Source organism: Pezoporus occidentalis, unplaced genomic scaffold (assembly GCF_034315485.1).
Source record: "Pezoporus occidentalis ecotype Australia unplaced genomic scaffold, CSIRO_AGI_Poc_V1 ctg114, whole genome shotgun sequence".
Classification (NCBI taxonomy): domain Eukaryota; kingdom Metazoa; phylum Chordata; class Aves; order Psittaciformes; family Psittacidae; genus Pezoporus; species Pezoporus occidentalis.
The window spans coordinates 1,658,626-1,677,824 of NW_026912929.1; the positions used below are offsets into that span (position 1 = coordinate 1,658,626).

Sequence of the window (19,199 nt, forward strand, 5' to 3'; positions counted from 1 at the left end):
GGGAGAAAGTTCACACTGCGCTGTGCTTTGTGCTTCCTCCAGAGCAGAGCTCCTCCGATCGCTCCCAGGCTTTCTCAGCTGTTTGTCAGTCACCAGCTCTCTTCATGGACTATATAAGGAGCCCAAGTACCTCATTAAGATGTTTCCAATTGCTCTGTGCAGCCACGTGCGCGGCAATGCAGAGTGTAAAACCTAAATTAGACGCTGTAAAAGGCTCTCAGGAAGATGTCCACGGTTTAAGAATTCTGTCTACATGGGAGGGAGCATGTCCGAGCCCACTAAAGGCTTCTGCTCCATCACCTCCTCTGCCTTTCTCTTCCACTGCCACCCAGTGCCTGGTTTTTGTGGGTGGGCATTGGGACGTCATAAGGTAATGCAAAAGAGGAAGCTAATTTTGTTCTTCTTGCTCTCTCATATAGCATTTCCACTACGTACTTCAACTACTCTATTTTCAGGCACCTTTCATCTCTTTTAGAATTCTGAAGACCCATTGATAAAACTTTTTACATGATATTATGGCAGAGAGTTGGAATTCGATGATCTTAAGGTCCATTTCCAACCCAAAGCATTCTGTGATTCTATGATTATGAGAAATTCTAGATGCACCATCTTCTTTCTATATCTGCTGCTTCTTGTGAGCACCATATGAAGACTGAGCATGTTACTACAGATAACAGCATTGGGAATGAAGTGTTTAGCAAGGGAAATCTCTCCCATCCCTTCATGCATAGATGTAGTTGCGAGGGGTGCAATCCTTAACACAGGCAGACAGGACCTGTGTCCTACGGCAAGGCTAGCGTTGTGCTGATTCCTGGCACTTTGAGATAGCTGCAGCAGCCTTCCTCCCTCCCTGCATTCAACTGCTGTGCGGTGTTGCCACATAAAGAGGGACATCCTGGGAACGCAGCAATGGATGGATGCGCAGCAATGGATGGATGCGCTTCATAGATGAGCCATGCCATGCGCCATTCCTTCAGGATGATGAGCTGCTCAGTGGCCCGTGTGTTAGTCCTTGGGACATGCACTTTTTGTGCGGTCTGAGAAGAGCAAGGCAGTTGGTGCAGTCCCACAGAGTGCCCTTCTGGTCTGGTTAGAGCCTGTGAGCATCAAATGCTCTCATTCATTTATCGGAGGGTGATAAACAGCCTGGGAAATGCCTGCTTCACGCATTCTTGCTCTTTTCTCAATGTGACATCTTTAAAAGCGTATCTGCTAATGTCACAAGAGACCTGGAGGAAATCCTAGCCTGGCCAGCCTGGCGCTGGGTTTCCTGAAAGAGAAAATGCTCAGGTTGCTTTCTACAGGGCTGTTTCTACAGAAAATAAGGGATTTAAACACTCTTCTTTCCTAAAAGAAAATAATGTGCCCAATCTGGGACAAAGCTCTGCTCTTTAGACATGGGCATAATGCATTGGTGATCATATTTTGATCACATCACTTTGCCATGTTTCCGTGACTGGCAGAGCTGGGACTATGGATCAGGCAAAGGGCCACAGTGCTTGCCATGCTGTCAGTCAGCTTAAGGGTGGGAAGGAGAAAGTCATTCCTGTAACAGAATGGGAAGAAATCTATTTGATTCAGAACAAGGTGCTCACTGTTCCAAGAGCATGTACCCGTGTGGCTCTCCTTTAGCTGTCCCCAGGCTCTCTGCCCTCCCATGGGAGTCAAACTCCCTTTAAAGACCCTCTGATAAAGGGGAAACCTCATTCCCAGAGCTGACATTTAAGGAACACCATATGCTCCTCAGTGACCTCAGCCTGTTTCCTACCTTGTTTCTCTTTCTCCCCATAGAATACCAGAAGCACTTGCAACTCCCCTGAGCCAAGCTCACCAAGGCTGGATGGAAGCACTGGGAGCCACACAGGTGCCATGATGGGATAGACTCTGCGGTGCAGTGATTTTGCAGGAATCTGCAGCTTGTCCCTTGAAGAGGAGGCAGAAGCAAAGGCCCCGATGTCCTCAGCTGTGCAAAGCCTTTGGGCCATGATTGGAGCTCTGCAGCTGCTCCAGCATTAGCTTGCAGCAGAGCTGCTCAATGGGTATGTGTGCGATCATACAGCGCCCACCAGGGCGGGCACACGCTTCCATGTGCGCGGTGACCTTGAGCCGGGCTCGCTCCAAGGTTCCCATGCAGCTGCTGCTTTGCATTGCGAGCCATATGGCCGCCACCATAAACACTGCCTCTAATTGTAGCTCTCAACCTGCCAAAGTCCGAACCAGGGAGAGTGATGGGGACAGAAGCTGAGGGTGGGGATGAAACTGATAAATAAATCAGCGATTTGCCTGAAAAAGACCCAGGAAGGAGGAAAAAAGCAAAGGAAAGAAGTCCTGCAAGGCAGAAGGGTTCATTACTCTGATAAAAATCACCTTCTTTGACCTCGGGCACCTGAATCAGCTTTTTCCAAGTCCATATTTTACAGTAATGAAAGTGAGGAGGCACCAGGTGTGTGGGAAATGACAGCAAATTTGTGTCCAAAATAGCAGGGACGTCCCTTGTAATGGAGGGCTGGAGAGAACATGTTCCTAATCAAACTGCTGATCCTGACCTTGTTTCTGGAATCTGCTGCTTTTCAGTAAAGTGGGGTTATGCGTTATGGGGATTTAGAAGGTTCAGAGGGGCTCAAGGCAATGGTTTCGAATACATGGCTTGGTTTTATTAGCAGAGCATGGTCTTGTTCCTCCCTTGCCTGGCTGTTGTGCCAGTCTGTCCCTGGGCAAAGCTCATGCTAAGTAACTACCAGGTCAAAATGGAGATGCTTTTCACCTGTTGTTGTGACTGCCCCATCCCTGGCAGTGTTCAAGGGCAGGTTGCACACAGGGGCTTGGAGCAAGCTGCTCTAGTGGAAGGGGTCCCTGCCCATGGTAGGGGGCTGGAGCTGGATGAGCTTTAAGGTCCTTTTCAGCACAAACCAACCTGTGATTCACCCCACCAGATGCAGGCATGTCATTTTATTCAGGGAGGACCTTTCAACCAGCAATGCATAGGCATTCAGTGGGGTCCTCCAGGGTCTCGATTAGCTCTTTCATCTCAGAGGGGCCAGCCACAGCATTCTGCAGAGCTGGAAGACCCCAGGGATCAAAGGCTTTGGTTCAGTGAGGTCAGGAGAGGAGATATCCATAGACACTGCATGCTTTTCCAACAACGTCTACTTCCACAGCTCCAAGAGGAAAGCTCAGATCAAAGCCAAGATAACCCCAAAAGTGATGGGAGCAACCTGGGAGCTTTGTTTTGCAAGGTTAGGCCACTCATCTCCCTCTAACGTACCCAGGGACAGAGAGCATCCTGGTTATCCGCTTTGCCTTGGGGTCCCAGGAACTTTGCAGCATGAAGAAACCCACATTCCAGTTCTTTCAAAGAGAACTGTAATTACAAATCAAAGAGGAAAAGCTCTATCAGGAGCCAGCAAACCAGCAGAATAGGTAGACACCTCTGCCTCTAATTTATGTGAGCTTAGAACTCGTACCAAGATTGGCTTAATTACCTGGGAACAATGTATATCTCCTGGATTGCAGATCAGCTTGTTAGTGATACACTTTCCTTTACTTCCAGCTGAAATTGGTAATACATCCCTCACTCAAAACATTGTCTCCCAGTCACCATGGTTACTGCCAGGTTTTCCACAAGGACCCAGCATATTCATCTGTCAAGTATGCTAATGGGGAACGGACCCTGTCACACAAAGGAGCAGGCTATTCAAACATACACTTGCCAAATAATTGTACATGTCAAAAGAATGATGCTTGTTATTTGCCTAATATTATCCCCCAGAAGTGGGAAATAGTTCAGCTCTCAATGCAGAACGGCTTGCCCTTATCAAATAGGCAATTTGCTGATAATTTAGACTATTAGAGATCTTGGGGTGGGGAGACAAAGAGGGGGGTGGTGGTGGTGAATGCAAGTGGCCTTTTATAATTGCACTGAAAGCAAAATGGGACATAAAGTGCCCCAGCGGTGCAGCGACGAGGAGCATCAGGGGGGAGCACTGAGGGCCTAGGTGAGGGGCTGCTCGCAGGCTCCCCTCTCCCCTCGGCCAGGTAGCTGCTGGTGGGTGGTTAATGGTAATTGAGCAGGAGCACTTTCCTCCGCTGTGGTTTTTTATTGCTATTTATCTTCATGATGGGCCAATTTCCAATTTGTCTATTGTGGTAATTAAGCCAAAGAAAAACGTTACTGTAGGATTCCGCCAAGTTCCTGATGTTAGCAGCTGGAGTTGTCGAGCCTGTGCTGAAATAGCTGCGGCCAAGGCTATGGAGGGTCCTTTTCTCTCAGTGTGGGGCATTTAAAGGCTCTTCCCATTCAGAGCAGGTCAGCCCTGGCGCTGTGGCTGTCATCCACAGGCAAATGACTAGCAGAGAGGTGAGACCACAGACCCCACATCACCCGTGCCATACAGGGGAGGACAATCCTGGAGCACAGCTCTCTCCAGGTGAAGAACTAATGAATGTCTCTAAGCTGAGACTCGCAGTCTAAGCTGTAAAAGTGGCAAATACTCAGACATCTCTGTTTCTTTGAATGGGATGGGCAAAACCTCTCTCAATATCATCTCAGGGCAGGTGGGATTTCACGTATTATCGTTTCTCCCTTGTGTCGTTGTGTAAGGAAACAAGAGAGGCCACAGAAATTATTTCTTCTTCTCCCAACCCTTTTTCTACTCTTCCTCCACAAAGATCGGATTGATGCTTCAAAGAGCAGTGCTGCTGATGGAAGGCCGGGATGATGCAGCACCATCACATCCTCATTATGTGACGTTACTCCATCCCTGGCAGTGTTGAAGGCCAGGCTGGATGAGGCTTGGAGCAAGCTGCTCTAGTGGAAGGTGTGCCTGCCTGTGGCAGGGGTTGGAGCTGGATGAGCTTTAAGGTCCCTCCAACCCAAACCTGTCTGGGATTCCATGATTATTTGCTGGATGTGGCTGAGTTATGATTGTCTTCAATTGTGGATTCAGATTGCTGGCCCCCCCGTACTTGCTGTAAGAGTGAAATGCAGTTTATTTGCCTTGGGGAGGATGGAGAGACCTCCTCCTGACTGTAGCACTGAGTTCTGTTTGCCCTGGAAAAGCAAGGCCTTAAAATGCACATGGGGGAGGCAAAGTAATGTATGGTCAGGAAGTTGAGTTCAGGGGGTGACTAGTAAATATTGTGTGGGATGAGGACCAAGAGGGGTTGTAGTTTGCTCTCTCACAGTGTTTCTTGTGAACATTGTAAACCAAACGCTATCTTTATAATGAACAGAAAACAGAGGCAGAAAAAAACAACAACCAGCAAACGACCTAATCGGCTATTAAAATATTTCCAAGCAGTGGAATGAATACAATTCCCACCTCAGAACTTAATTTGCCTCTGTACAAAATTAACATAGATAAATAAATTAAAGGAAAAAACAACCTCATCCAAACTGCTTCCTAATAAAATGTGATCATAGTAATAATAAGCTGCTTCAGTGCGTGAATTTGGTTGTATTAATTCACCCCCGGTGTAATTGACAGCTCTCAGCCTTCAGCTTTCCGCTGAACAGCGTACTACGGCTGAGTTATTATACCTGGCACTTCAGACTCTTCCACATCTCATTGCCTAATTGTGTTCTCTTCTAGTAGGTGAGTGTTAAACTCAGACATTAAAGGATCTCTGCCAATTACCTGAAGCTCAACATTTGATCTGTCTGAAAATCTCAGCGCTCCTTGGGGGACTGCTCCTCTGTCTGCATCCTGAGTGCTGCCTCCTCCACTTGCTTAGCGCAAGCGTGAGTAACTCTACTCCTGGTTTTAAGGGGGTAACAAGAGGGAATAAACAGAGGGAATTCAGGCAAGCAATCCAGCCTCCCCTCTGCCTATTCAGCATTAATGCTAGCATTAATCCAGCAGCAGCTGCTAATTATATAGGATTTATAGGAGAATGTATTGCTTGCTTTGCCAGTTTTCCAGATGCCGTTTGACCGGTGCTTCTGTGTGATACCTTGTGCAAGCAGCAGCTTTTCTAGGATTACCTGCCCATTGTATTGCTTCTCCTGCTTGTAGTTCACTGCTGTGTTTCAGCCTGTGGTCATTGGAAAAGCCTGTATGGCTCCACGGTGCTTTGGAGACCCTTGTTTGCAAACCAATCAGTTAAATTAAGAAGCTGGATTCTCATTGCTGTGCGATGACACCTTCAATTTAGCTGGTACCCCAGTGAGGAAGTAAACAAACAATAAAAGTGTCACAATTCCTTCTAGTTCCATTAGACAAACAAGGAGTTTATTCAGCGTTTTGGCAAATGAAAATTTAAGCAAACTGTCAAGGGAGACGTTTTCCCCATCAGATGCTTTCTGAGAGGGGATTAGAACAAGAAAGAGCTATCACCCACCATGTCATTATAAACAAAGGCTCCTGTGAACCCCCTTTATTAAAGATTAGCAGCACTGATTACAGCCTCGAAGGCTGAGCCAAAGACAAATTAGAATCTCTTTGCCATGGGATAACTCACATTACCTTCCGGGGCACTGACACTGTTGCAAACAGCAGCATCCCGAGAGCAGAGAGTTTTCACCGCTGGCCATTCATCCTCTGCCATTTAGAAACAGCCCGGAGATCTGTCTAGACCTGTTTGCTGCCAGAGACCAACACTTCATTACACCTCCTGCCGTAGGAGACCAGCCAGTCATGCGATCAGGAATACCAGATTTTGGGCATTTCTCATGGATAACCCTTAAGGCTGTTTCAGAAAGGGTTGCCAAGCCAAGCGCCAAGGAGCTCTGTTCCAGCAGGGACAGACCAGGATGCTAATACGGTGCTTAGCAAGCCAAGGAAATTCAGCCTTCAATGCCATGTGGTGGCCACCGGCTTGGTGCAGAGTTAAAGACTCCTCAGGCTAGTTGCAAAGGGCTGAAATTACTGCCTGTGACTTCTAAACATCGGGATCCTGCTCTCGCCCACCAAAGTCCATGCACACATATATAGGAGATGTGTGTATATACCCTTCTGGCCATCAAAAATATCCTGGATAGCCCCAGGGACCAAGCAGAAACAGCTGCAGAAGGGATGTCAGTGCTGCTGTGCAGACTTCCCAGTGTGATGGAGACTGCCCTTCTGGCCTCCCAGATGGGGTTGTTGTCTTTACATCCAGCACAGGACAAGAATGTCTTTGTGGGTAAAGGAGAAAATAGCTAGGCTGTGTCACAACCATGTGGGGGGGGGTCAGCTGCCTCCATAGGAACCATTCCTGATGCAGCAGGGCAGGTCCGAGATGCGATGCTCCACTTAACGGTGTGGACCGACCTCTCCTGGATGAGAAGGACCACAGACCCACTGTCCCTCTCTCACAACACAATAACTGCACTGTTTCCCTCTTCTCTCCCCTTCCTACCCCAGACTCAGAGGGTTCATCTGATGATGGGAGTGAGGAGCCAGTGGAGGAATTGTGCTAACATGAACCTATCCCACCTGTCTCCAGAGGGGATTCATCTAGATCCCTGTAAGAAATCAATAACCAAATGTACCCATAATTTCCATGACCCCCTTGCAATCCTGCTTTTATTACCTTCCAACCCGTACCCATCCCACCTCCTAACTCCCCTTCCCTGAAGCCCACCGGTGTCCATAGAAAGCTGTTCTCCCAGGCAGGGAATGATGTTCAGAGCAAGCCTTTTTTTAGCAGCAAGGAGCTCAGGGTGGAATGAGCCCTGCCACTTGCACAGTCACAGCACCAGTCTTTGTTTATGTACCCAAGTGATGAGCAATTAAGTCAGAGACGACACATTCTATGCAGAGCACAGGCCTCATGATGTGCTTTCTATTAAGGCTGCCTCACATTTCCTATTATTAGACTCCACTTTCTGTTACTTACAACTTCTCCAAGTTCTAACCACTCAGGCTGAAATCCCCCCTCCTGGGTGCTGCTCCTGGCTGGACTGATCCTATTTTGCATGGAAAGTTTCTATCTGCCCTCGGGGAATCCCAAGCATGGTTGTGCAATCTGTGCTAATGGCTCTGAATGACTCACAGGGAGAAGGGGACATGGGAGAGCCAGGAGATGATACCAATGTAAACCAGGCTGTGTAATTAGGCTGAGATGGAGCTAAGCGCAAGGCAGAGGGGTCTTGTAGAGAGGCCTCTCTGATTTCCTGCTGCATGCTCTTTGTTCATAACGAGTGGAAGAGCGATCCTGCATTGTCTGGTTACATTTTCTTGGCCGTAAATTACAATACAGCTCGTCTGACCTCGGTGTCATCATCCCCAGCAAATTGCAACTGGTTCTCACACTGTTATTACGGAGCGCAATGCTATACAGGGCAGTCATTCTCCCTCTGCCTTCCATCACCTACACTTTCCTGTGCTCCTGAAACAGCCAAAAGCTTTCATTACTGTGTGACTGGAAAAGCGCCATGGGTTAAAGCAGCAAAAGGTGTGTGCCTCACAGGAGAAGGGCAACAAGTAGGGCTCTGAATTCCAGTTTTAGGGGCATGGGTAGAGCTGGTCAGTAGAAAAAAAAGGGAGGTGAATTGCCTCAGTTCATCCTTAGTGGGAGAAGCATCAAGGCAAGAGATTATAGTGAGCTTCCAGGAACCATAGCTTGGATATCTGGTGCAAGGTCTGGAGCAGGATGATGGTCTCCACCAAGCTGTGTCATCTCTGTGTCCTGTCAGAGCAGCATCTGGCAGAGGGGATACACAGATTTAAGATCAGGCTGCCCAGGGCTCACAAAGACAGGAAGAGATGCAAGGTCCTGTGGAAGAGATGCAAAGCTGCTGTGCTGAAATGCATTGCTTTAGGCAACACACTTGGACTATGCAAAGGTAAGGGAGGATTTAATCTATCGAGGAGGGAAAGGAAACACCCCCTGGTGAATGAGATATTGCTGGCAGACCTTACTTCTGCAAGTCCCTGCGATGTCTGGCAGAAGGGATCTCCTGATAGCAGTGTCTGGATTGTCTCTGTTGGGCTATTGCATCGTTTCCATTCCCCCCCCCCCCCCCCCCCCCCCATTCCCAGAGCCTGTGATCCCATTCCCAGAGGTCACCCTGGGATTTTATTAATCTGAGCTCCCAGCCCTGCAACAGATACGTTTATAAAGAAGCTAATCCCAGGAGCCTCTTTCCCCTCTCCCTATGGGATCAGGGATGGTAAGGGCAGTGAAACCCACATCGCTTTAAACAAAGTCAGATACACTGGGGAGCTGAAATGAAAAGAAAGGAGCTAAATTATTCCTGCCGAGTGTTGGTCCAGCAGCATCTCTGCTCCCTACGTGTGGCACAGCCTGCTAATGCTTCCCCTATCTGCCACCTCCCTCCCCAGAGTAGATGAGAAACAAACCCATTATCTGAAGGACATTTGTCTAAAACTCCCCTTTAGTGCCTTGGCTATCTGGGGCCTGCAGCTGTCACTTCCCTTTCTTCTTGCAATTGCTCCTACTGCAGCTAATAATGCATGTATCAGGCAGGATTTGCTTATTTACTTATTTGCCTGCATTTATTATTCAGGTATGAGATGAGCCTTTCTCTCCCCATGGCTTCAGCAGAAAACTCTAGTGTTCCAAAGAAGCAGCAGCTCCTGCCTCAGCCTCGAGGAATTGGTTTATTGATATATGGTGTCCCTGCAGCAGGCTCTGGGATGTGGGGTTTTCACCTGACCATTTCACCCCTTCCCATGGCAGCTCCTGAAGTGAAGCTCTCACAGTGGGACACGAAGCAATCCAAAAAGCAATTTACTTTGCTGACAATTTCCTCTCTCCCCAGAGGTGCGATTGGAGAGATTTCTGCATCGGAAGGAGCGAGGAGTCAGCGTTCCCTGCAGTGGAGATGGGATCAAAGGGCTGTGATGCCCCAGCCCGGGGTGATGGCAACCTCCATAGGTTCATGGTCCAGCCTCCGAGGGCAAGCAGGGCTTGGACACCTTGGAGGAGTTAGCTCATGGGATGTGGCCTTGCAGGCTCAATTTGGATAAATCAGTTCCTTGTCCTCTCCTCCCACTTCTTCTGTCTACCTCACCTTTCTGATGCTTTGGAAATGCTTCTTTTTTGGGGGTACACCAAATGTTCCTTTCGGAACAACCATGGAGGGTTTGAGGAAGGAGTTTCTCAAACACACGTACATCCTGCTTTATTTGATTGCCTGTGGCTATCTTTTGCTGTTTGCTCAAGGGCTGACAGAAAAGGACCTGAATGCTAAACCTACAGGTTTCCTCCTGCTCTATTAATCTCCCCCATTCAGGAAATAACCAGAAACTTCAGCTCTCTCCTGCTTCTGTCCATGGGATACCTCCTTTGGATGTTGCTGTATATCTAATGAGTGATGGGGCTCAGGTGGGGCAGAGGTGTAAGGAAAAGTTTGTGCTCAAGTGATTTGCCCTTGCTAATTAGATGACAGAACTGCAACAGAAAGCAATTGGTATGGATGCTGTGGGGAGACAAGAAAGAAATCCTTCACTTGCAAGCTGAAACAGCTGGAACACCAACTGCCCTTTTGTTTTCGGGAATAACGAAGCAGCTGTTTGAGATCTCAGAGAGATATAAAGGAGGGAGTTGATCTGACATCTGTAGGGGCATTGTTGTGCCTTTGGGGCTGGGAGGAATTTCACTTCTTTTCTCCCTTGGAACAGCAATGTATAAGCTTGAAAAACAGAGGTCATTCAGACCTTCCTCTGCTTTTGCCTGTTACTGCTGAATTAATAGGATGAAGCAATTTCCCTCACCTTTATAGGGTGTCTATGTAGGAGGGCAAAGAAGAGCAGAATTCAGCCCATAAGGTTTACAAATACAGGGTCTTGGCCAGTTAGTCACTGGGAAGCTTCTGGCCTTCTGTTCTGGCTGCTTAACTCAGCAGCCAGTTGGAACAAACAAGTGGCCCAGACCCTGAATGCTTCAGTAGCCAAAATGTACATTCAGTTCTGTGTATGAGAACTGGGTGGACCCGTGAGAACAGATGTGTATTTGGATTGGATCCAGGGCTTATGAACAATACTCTCTAAGGGAAAAGAGAAATGGTTCTTCCAGGCAATGGAAGAACTCTTTTCTGCACTACCACCCATGCGGTTGTACCAGTAACGCTCTGCGACTCAGGTTCCCTCCGCTCCCTGACCTGGGAGCTATGAATCGCTTTTTCAGTGGCAAAGAGTTAGGAAAACGAATTCATTCTGCTGTGTGTGACAAGCATTGCGTTGCTCACCAAGCTGAGGATTTCAGCCTGATTCCTGCTTCTGACAGACCATGCCTTCACCTCCTTGTTGGCAATGGGGACGTAATAACTGGTGCTTTACTCCCTCTGTTCCTTCCCCTCTACTACCAATTGGCCAACAAGCCCTCTCACAGTCAGTGTCCTGAGAGACACTGAAGCTGTTATATTGCACCCTGTGGCAACACTACTTTGTATGCAGTTTGGCTGACATGTAATAAAAAGCCTCTCCCCTCCACAGCACAATGGCCATCTCAGAGGAAAGAGGGATTCCCCTCCCACACATCCTTCATCACTTCAGGCCTTAGCCTTCGAGCCATGCATGTGCCCACCAAGTGTCCTCCGTGTCGCTCAGCAGAGATGCCACTTGCTTGTTGTACATTTGTGTAATGCAGCGTTTCACCTGTCCTAAGGGAAAGCAAAAAAGCAGAGCTCTAAGCTGAGGTTGTGTGTGCCCTGTATTGCTAAACGGCTGTGGATTGGTACAAGCTGTAGTGGTTCAAAAGCATGTCTTCACTGATATAACAGCGAGTACTCGGATTGCTAAAGGGAAAGAAGATGGGCTCCCTGTGCACTGTGCTGTTTGATTATATCTTTGCCTTTCCCCAAGTGCAGATGATGTTGCTCTGTTTGTTGGGTTTGGTTGGAGCGAGTTTAATTTGCTGGTTCTCCCTGCAGCCACCCTAGTCCTTCCAAAGCCAATTCTGGGATCATTTTTAAAGAAAATTAGAGAAAAACATAAAATTCTCTTCTCAGCTTTGTAAAATCCCACTGGGAAAAGAACCTTGAATGTGAAGCTGCTTTCCTCTGATAGTGAAGGTGGATGGATTCACTCGCGAGCATTTTCTGTTGAATTATAGCCAAATAATTTTGCAGCTTTCAATGTTTGGGTGGATGGGTTCTGTTTGAAAAACACCTGAACAGTTTTCCTCAAAGCAGAGAAACGGAACCTAAGTGATGTTTTCTATGGGTGTTTTACAGCTCTACAACAACTTCCCCAAAGCCTAAAATGAAATGGTTTGTGTAGAACATTACGTTTGACCCAGAATGACTTGAAACTTGGACCTGGCACTGCAGAGCCTCCTGCACTGGGAGCCTGCATCTCCCTTTCATCTTTATTCAGTTGCTTTCTTTTCAGGAGCACCACTTTTACCCAGAAGTGTAACAAAGCTTAATCAGAGGCCTTTTGTCATGGGCCATTTAGATCCTAAACACAGATTACAGGCAGAGTAATCTTTAACAGCAATACAGAGCAGAGATCTCTGTCATTGCTCAGGATCCATTCATGCAGTGTGTGATGTGCTAAGGAGCTGCCTTACTCAATCAGGGTGGGTTTATTCCCCTCCACCCGCCTTTCCTGCCTCATTTTCCACAGCTGTAAAGCCGATAATCTCTTACTTGCCTTCACATCCACCCTAACTTGACCTGTGTCTTCTTCACACACTGGGTGAAGTGTGATCACAGCTAAGCAACGACCATTAGACCCTATAAAATTAGGGTTAGCTGGGATGACTTCCTACATTAGATCAATTGAAGTCATTGGCTGGTGGAAAGAAAGTGTGATTCTCTCCTCTGTTAGCTGGGGCATGGCTCTGTTTTGTGACAGCATGGGGTGTGACCGTAGTTTTTCTCTTAAAGTCATTGATTCTGCTTTCTACCCCATCCTGTATTCTATCTGCTGCCTGTCCTGGAGGAGCCTCCTTGCCTCAAACTGAGCCTGGTTTCATTTCCCTTGGATGCACAGGATCCTCAGATCTGAGCATCACCTCAGAGGTGATCCTACTGTGGCCCAAAGAGAACTGGGTTCTTACTGAAAGTGGTGCAGACACCGCATTTCAGGTTATAAATCTCTCCTGAGCAGCTCATGAAATACCAGCACCCCGCACTCCAAACCAGGTCTCCAGTACCTGATGTCAGCCTTAATTTAGTACATTTAATAGGCCATGGAGGGGAAAGCAGCATTGAATTTAACTCCAAATGCCACTACTGGTTGTGATTTGGAGGGGTGACAATAGCAGCCAACGCTGAAGAACTGGTTGGGTTTTCCCACCCATGGCTGCTGCTTAATACAAATGTAATGAAATAGTAATTGTGTACTGAGCAAGGAAAACCCTGTATAAGATGATTAAGATATTCACTGAATGTTGCTGGCCAGGTCACAGCTTCTACATCCCTATTAGGAGGCTGTTGAACCTCACTAAATGTGTTTGCAATAACTACTCGCTATTTCATTACGGAGCAATAACTCTCCCTATTGAGTCTAAATTAAATCCTTATTTGAGACACTTCATTTAAGGCGTTACTGGGAAACCCACCTTGGAAGAGGTAGAGCCAGCCTTTGCTTTATGGCTTACAAGATTACATTATATACATACACATAAATGTCAGATTCCAGGGAATTTCACCTCAGAGGCTGCAGCCCACAGCCACAGTCCCCAGGGTCAGACTCAAGGCTCAGCCTGAGGCTGTTCATTGCATTTAGACCACCACAGGTCCTATGACTCCCTCCCTGCCCAGTGTTACCAGTTCCTCCCCTTTACAGCTGTGTGGGGAACCAGCATCCCTATTAAACTTCCCTCTAAAAAGGCTGCCAGAGCTGAATGCTGGAGTCTCCCCACGGTGTGTCCAATCTCCATGCTAAGCTCAACAGTATTAATGGCCTTCTGGAAGACGGTGTGAAACCAGTCCAAGCAGCTTGTTCCATCAGGAATGGGCAGGAGGGAAGTGTAGACAGGTTGATTTGTACATTGGAGTATGAACAAGATCCTTCTGCTAGCCTATGATGAGGTGAGCGGTTCACCTCCTGCACTCCATGGCCAGTGGAAGTCACAGCAAGAGGGTTTGCTCAGGGAGCCATCAGCTGGGTCATGCCCCTTGAAAAATGAAGGCTGTTATTCAGGATTTGAAACAAAAAGAATCTATAATATTGATTGTTCCTGACTGGGAGCATTAAAGGTAGATCTCAGAGAGCTTTGTAGACCTGTAGCTCTTCTCTACTAAGGCAACCGAAATGCCATTTCTAAGCTGCAGTAGAATGAGTGGTAGAGGGAAGATTACAGCTACATCTGCTGAATCCTCTCTCACCCACTTTTAGTTGGGTAAAGCAAAAGAGACCCCTTGAAGTGAACGTTTTCAGCACTCCTTTGAAAACTCAGCCCTCACCAGAGTGTATTTAGAAACCACAGTGGAAAGGGACAGTTTGTCTCACAAGATAATGGGATGGTTTTAGATCCTTCTGTTCTTAGGTCACTGGTCAAGGTTGGTGATGGTCTAATCTGCCATTGGAACAAATCTCATTCATTCACTGATTACTGCTGTTGTAGAAAGCACCTGCTCCATGGCTTCTCCTCTTTGTGGCAACCCAACCCAGGGCTGAGAGGGCACAGAAACTGGTCCCTGTTCTTCCCCATAAATGCTTCCATGAAGCAGCATGTGGGAAAGCCACCATGTCTGGGACTTCTGCACATCAGTAGTTCAGGGCAGCCCCTCTGTTTGAGGACATGTGCCTCTTGGCAGGTAAATTACATCTCTGAAACAAAGCATTCCTAGAAGAAGGGGCGAAATCTACCTCCCTTCTTTTTTACTTCCTCCCAATGGAGGCAATGTGCTGCAGAGAGACAGCTCTAATGAGCAAAACTCACCTGAATCCTTTAGAGCTGGAGACATTCACATCCTTATCAGGCTCCAGACTTAGCAGCTTGGGTCTATTTCTAATATAAAACAGAATGTTGCCTAAAAGCTATTGCTGCTTCTTGGAAAGAGATTTTGACTCTTGACAGTCCTGGTGCTGGGCTAACACAGTTATACCAGAGATTTCTCCTCCCAGGGTCCTTTTAAACTCAAGAGTCTGTGTTTATACAGTGCTTAGCCCAAAGGGAGCTCATTCTGTGTTGGCCCTTTGGCACTGCAGCAATAAACAGGATTAATAACTGGAGTCAGAAGGGCTTGGTACCCGTTAGAATTTCCCATGGACTATGCAGAAGGTGCTGTTCCTACAAGCATCTTGGCAGTGAATTATTTATGGGCAGCATAAGGATCGTAGTTCTTGCCAGTTTATGAGATTTATAACTAGCTGTGCTAGGTCCAGTGTGTGTGTGCCTGTGCATGTACGAGCATGGACTTGTTCAGCTGCTTCTCTCCAGCCCCTACTAGTTAAGGGAGATCTGCTCACATGCTACATTTCCAATATAAACACATCACTGTGACTCAGGCATGAGAAAATCCAGGAGAGGCAAAAGGATTGTTACTAAGGAAAAGAAAGAGCTTGTTTGGGTACCTCACCAAGAGATGCAAAGTTTTTCATCCAAGCACAGGCTGAGAAATGAAAACCCCAGATTATCTGAAGGGTGAGAAAGTTTGGTTTCCTTCCCGACTTCACAGCTTCTTAGAGCCCTGCCTGTGTGAGTTTTATTTGGAAACATGTGGACTTCTACCTCCTTTTATGCATATGCATCATTTTGATACCCAAGGAACTCCAGATGGGCAGTTCACTGGCTGGGTATTGGAAAGGATTTTAAGCACAATTCTCTTTTCAAACCCGTGGATGGGAGCACTTGCCTTCCAGCTAATGCCTGCTATTCTGATTCCAACAGATCTCAGAATAGATGTTATTAAAGGCTCATCTTTTCCTGCTCTCTCTGATACATCTGTGCTATGATGTTGCCAGTAAAATCATCACTGCATATGAAGGAGCTGGCCTGGGGCCATGGAGCTCTACAACACCTCTCTCTGAAGCAGCACAGGTGACTTGTGTTGCTATCAGCAGAGCTTCTGCTCTGAGGCAGGGAAGAGGTGACAGGAGCAAAGACCTTTATTGCTGCAAACTTCCTACGGCTGGAGCACGAGTGGCTGGAAGCAGAATGTTCTGCGAAGTTTTCTGTGAGCCCTTGTCAGCTCTGACTGCTGTAGAGAGAACCCGCTCGATAAATTGGATGGTTTAAATAATATATGGACTCTCCGGCTTAAAAACCGCTGCGCGAAGCACTCGGCTTGCAGCAGGTTCTTTCCTTCTCCTTTAAGAAGTTATCTTTGCCAGGCATCAAAATCTCACTTCTGACTTTTGGTTTTTGCTGTGGAAGGCTTCTGGTGAGAGCTGAGGGGGCTGGTGTGCATTTCGCAGCGCTGCTTTCATCCCATCTTCCTTAATTCCTTGTTTGTTTCTTTTTCTAAAGGTCATTTAAAGAATCTCTTGGCAGAGAAAGGAAAAAGGCTTTTTCCCCAACAAAATGACCCAGTCAATGCATTTCACGTGCCCAAACAAGCTCAGGTGCTTCCCCAGCCATCAGACACTTACTCTTATTGCTAGAGGTGTGTATCAAGCCTGAAGATCATCATCTCATTGTGCCACGGCTTTATGTCTTCATCCCCTCTCATCCAGCACTTGTGGTCCAAGAGATAAACCTGAGGAGGTGGAAGGAAGAGGTAATTATTTCAGTGCTGCAGGTGGGAAATGGAGTCACATATTCTGGTGCTTTAATCACGTTGCCATCTTCTTTCTCTGCCCCTCGGTTACTTCACGGTCTGATGACTGTGATAAGTGAGGACTTTCATAGGTCTACTCATTTCTGATTGACAAAAGATGCTTTCAGAGGACTCATCCATAAAGCTCTCCCTGGAAGTGTTCAAGATCAGGTTGGCCCCACGGCAGGGGCTTGGAACTGGATGAGCTTTAAGGTCCCTTCCAACACAAACCATTCTATGATTCCATGTCCTCTTACACAGGGCTGTCTAGCAGACTATATCCAAGATAAGGACAAAAATACCATGACAGACACTTTGCTCCCCGCATTGCTCTGCTGTGCCTGCAGTGTTCTCCTGGGTTGCCTCAGGATCCCCCAGTGAGACCTGTGCCTTCATCCCTGTTGAACCTGTCCTGCTTTCCTGGGGCGAGTAACAACAGCCAAACCATAACATCAAATATGTCAAGGAAGAGCTGCTCATGTGAGCATTGAAGAGCATGGAGCAGCTTTGTGCAACGGATAGAAGTCACTTCAGACAGAGCTGGTTTCAGCGTCTATAAATGCTTTCGTCATGCTAGGATCCTTCTGTAGTCAATGGGGAGAAATAGGCTCTTAAGGGTGTAATTCGTGTGACCTACTTTAGGCATCTACTTTGGAATGAGATGAATTACACCTCTGGCTCCATCGACTGTATATTGATGAGATGTCTGTCTACTATAAGAAAGGAGCTTTGGGTGACTAGCTTAAACTTAGAAGCCTGAATTTAATCAGATTAATCCACCCTGTATGTCTACACATGCTCCAGTTCTCTCTCTCGTTGCTGTGTAGACATGGCAGGGAGTGCCTTTTTTTTTTCCTTTGGAAGCCTGCAAATAAATCAGATTCAGCAAGCACTCAAAAAGGAGCGGCAATGAGATAGCGATGGCATGTGCAGGAAGCTGGGCAGGGAAAGAGATTTGCTTCCCTGTCTTTGGGAAAAAAAAAAGAAGTGCAGAAATCAAGGGCAATAAAGGTGATTTTTGTGCCTAAAAATAAATATATACTGGTGAAGGGAGGTTTCCTGGAGTTTCCTGGCGATTTGCCACAGAAAGGAAAAAGGTCCTCCCCTCCCTACTGAGCCATTCTTCCTTGAAAGGTTTGGACAATTACTGCATTTTACCTTTTCCACCACAGCGTGGATGCTTTCTTCTTTTTAACAGTTTGTCTATGAGCATTTTAGCTTCAGCTTAATAAGAGAGGATTGATGTTCACACTCTATGGAGAGGTTGTGCAGGGTGACTGTTTCTGCTTGTTGCAGCAAGAAGCTTATTGAAAAAGAGGCCTCAGGCAAGTGGGTGGGGGGGATAACAGTAAAAAGTAACCTGTCCTCTTCCTCCACTACAAAAAAGCCCCCACAACGAGGTGCAAAGAGAGGATAACAAAATCACAGGTGGTGTAAAATGATTGTCATCATGAGAATCGAAATCCTACCAAAACAGAATGATAATGCTTTATGTTCAACCCTCCCACTGGGAAGAAAAAGGAAATCTCACCTATTTGCCCTATGTTTCTGACAAAAGTGACTCGACTGCTTCAATCGAGAGCTACAAAAGAGTGCCTTGTTCCATTTCTTCATGTCAAGTGTCCACCTCCCTGAGCAGATCTGAGCTTCTGGAAGGCGCTCACACACCACCTTGAGAAGGGCTGTACAATGACCAAGAAATGATAAAGTGCATTTCAAAGGATGCTGTCACAAAACTATTTCTCTGATTATCACAGTGCTGCTTTGCAGCTGCACAGCAAAGAGCACTTTGGGAGCCTGACATCAAGACAGCACTCCCCTGCCAGGCCGTGTTCAATGCCTGATGGAAGAAGGGCCGATGGGGGCAGTGTCTGATATGCTTCCCATATAGCAAAGTGAACATTATCACATTATCACTTCTTTAGACACACACTGCCACTTCCCACCTCCCAGATTCAACCATTAGTAATCAAGAGCTAAATTTCTCACTTCTTGTCCTGTGGAATTCCACAACAGGACAAATGAGCTTTTCTGCACCAAACAAATAGACTTGGGTTGTGTCTTGTTCCCTCAGACCTCAGCAGAAATTGTCAGGCTAGGGGTGGACAGAGCAATAGCCTCAGACCGTATCAGCATGGTAAAGCCTCTCTTAAACTCTGAATATCATCCCAAATCTCTTTAAGCCTCGGAGTTTAAGATCAGTGGATGTGCCTCTGTAAACTGCGATTCAAGGCTTGGCTCTTCACTTAATACTGTGGGGATATAAAAGGTAGCTGGGATCTAAGGCACAAACATGAGAGTCTCCTGATCATCCCTCACCCATGCAAAAGTCACTCCAGGCTGAAATCCCCCTGCCATTTCATTTCCCCCTGTTGGTGAGTTAAACTGGATCATCTCCTGTTTGTCTTGGCGTGCAGGGTCATGAAAGGCAGAGGGTGGAAATACGGTTAGCAGCACAGGTTTGCATCAGAAGAATCCATGTTCTGCTGCAAAAGCACGGGGTCTGCTTTTTAATGACTTGCTTCTTTGTGTCTATTTTTACGTATTTGATCTCTTCCCCTTTGAAAAACACCAGCAGCAAAATACATCTGCTGACTGC

At 46.9% G+C, this 19,199-nt stretch overlaps 1 long non-coding RNA gene across 1 annotated transcript in view; it reads right to left on the bottom strand.

Moving 5' to 3' along the window:
• Window positions 1-8,533: 8,533 nt before the first annotated feature.
• Window positions 8,534-19,199, bottom strand: part of LOC134172594 (uncharacterized) — a 38,436-nt gene continuing 27,770 nt past the window's right edge. The window contains exons 2-3 of the long non-coding RNA XR_009967963.1: window positions 16,434-16,540; window positions 8,534-8,697 (exon numbers count right to left, since the gene is read on the bottom strand). This is a non-coding gene — a long non-coding RNA (uncharacterized LOC134172594). The remainder of the gene's footprint in view (window positions 8,698-16,433; window positions 16,541-19,199) is intronic.